Genomic DNA, 3,853 nt, shown 5'->3' on the forward strand with positions numbered 1-3,853 from the left:
CAGCCACTCCTTCTTTGGTTTCCTCCAGTCCTCATCAAACTTATCCCCACTCGAGTAGCACACTTGAGCTTTTCTGTTCCCAAACTCATCTAAATTGCAGTCCTTGGTCAAGTGTGGACCACTCATCTCTCGCAGCCTACTCTTATGGCATGAATTGATTGGTCCATTTGTGTCATCCTTCGATCCAAATTATTCAGCATGGCCATTACAGCTGCTATTTCTTCACTTTGGGCCCCTCCACCGCCTTTAATTCCATCTTCCCTAGGGTTGTGGTATTCGCGAGAGTGCTTCGCGAATTCTTCAATCAGCTCCTTGACCTCCCTTGGATTTTTCTTTGTCAAAGGTCCTTGAGAGTCAAGGAGTTGTCTAGTCATAACGTTAACCCCATCATAGAAAATCGACATCTCTTGTTGCACATTTAGATCATGTTGAGGGCAATTTCTGAGCAAGCCCTTGTCCGCACCCATGCTTCCTATAATGACTCCCCCGGTTGTTGCTCAAAGTTGGCTATTGCCTTCTTGAGTTTAGCTATCTTGGATGGTGGGCAAAACTGATCCAGAAATTGCTCACGCATTTGAGCCCAAGTGGTAATTGTACCCGGTGGAAGTGATTTTAACCACTCCTTAGCAACTCCTTTGAAAGTGATGGGAAGCATCCTAAGCAAGACGGTGTTTCTGTTGACATTTGGGACATTGAAGTAATCTGCAATGTCGTTGACTTCATCTAGATGCTTAAAAGCATCCTCATGATCTTTCCCAAAGAATGGGATATCCTTCAGTGTAATCAAGATGTGCCCCTTCAACTCGAATGTGGCAGTGGCAGGTATTGCGGGTTGGACTAAACCGGGACCCACATCTTCTCGGATCCGCTTCTTGTAAGCTCCCATGGACATCTCTTCAATTTCTGCCATCTCGTTCCTTGGCTCGTTCTCGGGTTCGCTCGTATCTTCTTCAAATTCGGGCTCGGTATCATATTCGGATTCGGTTTGGACGGGTATTTGATCCAAGTGCTCAAAATTTCTCTTGTGCTCTGAGGATGAACTTGACTCTCCTGTCTTCTTTCCCGACTTCCTTGAAAAAGCTAACTTGAATTCTTGTAAGGGCGTCTTTTTCTTGTGAATTGCATACTCGGGATTTTCAAGTGGTGGCACCAAGGGTGTGTTTGAGCCTCTAGTCATGAACTCCTGTAGATAAACTAAATAAACAAGGTAAAACTAAACTAAAATAGAAAAACCAACTAACAACTAAAAAATCTCGAGTTCTAGGTGTCCACGTCGTGGCACGTATCTGGCCACGTCGTGGAGTTGCTGAAAAATTAACTTTTTGTGGGTTTTACTCCACAAGAAGGATCGATTAATTTAATGCAAATAAATAAGCTAATAAACTAATTCGTTCCCCGGCAACGGCGCCAAAAACTTGATGTGCACAAAAGTACCCACTAATTTTAATATTTATAACCTAACAAACTTAAACTAACTATGCACTTATAGGCAGTGTACCTAGTCGGATTACAGTATAGCTTGGGTAAGTCGGGTGTCGATCACAGGGAACGGTGTTACTAATTAATTTACTTACTATTAAATTAACCTAAATTTTAACAAGTTTAAAAGGGTTTTTATCTGATTTTACAAGATCAGACGAACTTAACTCAAATTCAATAAAAATACACTCTTGTCTAGTTTGAATCCACTTCTTCCTTATGGTTAGCTAATGATTATGAATTATCGAGTTGGTTTTAATTGTATTAGTAATTTAGTTCTAACTTTACCAATAATTAACTAATTCATGTCAAACTATGTATGTTCACACACAATTAAACACAGAACTAATTATGAATATAAATATACTATGTAAGATTTATTATATAAACGCAATTATAGTCACAATCCACGTTCTCTAGCACAGCGAAGTTTATTTATTCTAATGACTAACTAAGATTGGTCAATCCTAGCTCTAATAATTCAATGTTCACTAAATCATTAGGTAGCAAGTTCATGCAGTTAATGGTCACTAAGCTACACAGAACATGTAATCAAGCAATTAGAGAAACAAACATAAGCATGCTAGGTGAATACAAATCAAACACTAGCAATTTACCAACTGAATAAATCCATAAAAATTAAGCTATTCATAAGTTGAAAGCTTCATCTAGCTAAATAAGAGTAGCTAGATTCAGCTGCTCATAATAACAACTAACATACTAACACAAATCAAAGTGTAATAAAACATGTTCTAGTTAACAAATAATTAAACTAAATTGTGGACCTTCACTCTTTTGGTCTTGAAAACCTTTTTCCAGAATCTTTCTTCTGCTCAAAATCGTCTTCTAGAACTCCTTTCTTCAGCCAAAAAGGTCCCTCTTCGTAATGATCAAGAATGCTTAAATATCCTCCAAAATCTCGCACCACGTCGTTGCTATCCAGGCCACGTCGTGGGTTCCAAGTTATCCTTATCGGGCAAGGATTCCTCCATAACGCGATCTTTATCTTCTAGAATTCTCATGCCACGTCGTGGCTAGCCCGGCCACGTCGTGGGTTTAGTAATTTTCGTGGATTTATTCATCTCTTGTGTTCCAAGTCTCCCATGTTCTACATATTGTCACTTTTGGTCCCTTTCTTCGAAAATACTTTTAATTGACTGAAAATAACAATTTAAAGTCATAAGTACCATTATTCTAAACATATTATCAACTTATTAATAAAAATGTACTTAAATATTGCCAAAAAATAGTTATAAATATGGCAATATCAGTCGGCTTAGAAGGGAGGAGTCAGCAGGCGAGACACGCGGCAGCAGCTGGGTGAGGGTGCGCAGGTGGCTTGCACATGGTCTGTGCATGTGAAGGGCTCGGTGTCGCCTCCTAATTGGACCGCGGTCTAGTCCGAGACTTCGGATGTGGCACCTCCTGTGAGACTCGGACACGTGATAAGGGACACGCGTCAGACTCCTAGTGGACCACTTCGGATAGCTCTCCGGTTTGGATGACTCAGCAAGACACGCGTCGGATGCGAGGCGAGGACACGTGGCCGAAGTCCACGTATGCGAGATTTCTCGGTTTTGGGGATTTTTCTCGATTTTTGCGCCAAAACTTCTAAAATCCATAACTTTCGCATACGAGCTCCGTTATTGACGTTCTTTATATGCACGCGTAGGTAAAATTACGCTCTACAAATTTCATTTAGACTTCTTCGGCTAATTTTGACTTTAGTTTTTATATTATTATTTTTAACATACCGGGACAGGAAATCCGTTAAAAATTCATAACTTCTTCATCCGACGTCCGTTTTCGTCAGACTTTTTACCATTGTACAGCTGATGACGAGACCTTCAATTCTCGTTTAGGTTGTGTCGGCTAAAAATCACTCGATTTAAAATTCAAGTTTTTAGCTGTCTACTGCTAAGCTGAAACATCGAAAAATCATAACTTCCTCATACGAAGTCAGATTTGGGCGTTCTTTTTATACATACTCTCGGTTTAACGAGCACTACGAATCTTGTTTAGATCACTAAGGCTAAAAAGTAGTTTATCAAAAACTCACTTTTTACGACACTCAACACTGTGCCGGTTTTCTCATGAAACTTCGACAGGTCATAACTTCTTCGTTATAACTCGGATTTTGGTATTCTTTATATATCCGTAATCCTTTTCATGACCACTACAACTTTCTTAATAGATATCGACTTTATCTAATATTTATTTTTGACATTCATTTTTATTCTTAATTAAATAAGCACTAATAATTAAGCATAAAACACATAATTCACATAATTCCTTTTCATTTCTTCAAAATGAGTTACAAAGGTTAACCTAGACTATATCGTCAATATTAATGCCTAGCCTAGAAACATGGGAA

At 39.0% G+C, this 3,853-nt stretch overlaps 1 non-coding gene across 1 annotated transcript; it reads left to right on the plus strand.

Moving 5' to 3' along the window:
• Positions 1 to 420: 420 nt before the first annotated feature.
• Positions 421 to 526, plus strand: LOC145056022 (small nucleolar RNA R71). The gene has a single exon (XR_013685563.1). It is a non-coding gene; the product is annotated as a small nucleolar RNA R71 (small nucleolar RNA).
• The last annotated feature ends 3,327 nt before the right edge of the window (positions 527 to 3,853 follow it).

The sequence above is a fragment of the Lactuca serriola genome, chromosome 5, assembly GCF_051521515.1.
Source record: "Lactuca serriola cultivar US96UC23 chromosome 5, Lser_US96UC23_V15, whole genome shotgun sequence".
NCBI classification, from domain to species: domain Eukaryota; kingdom Viridiplantae; phylum Streptophyta; class Magnoliopsida; order Asterales; family Asteraceae; genus Lactuca; species Lactuca serriola.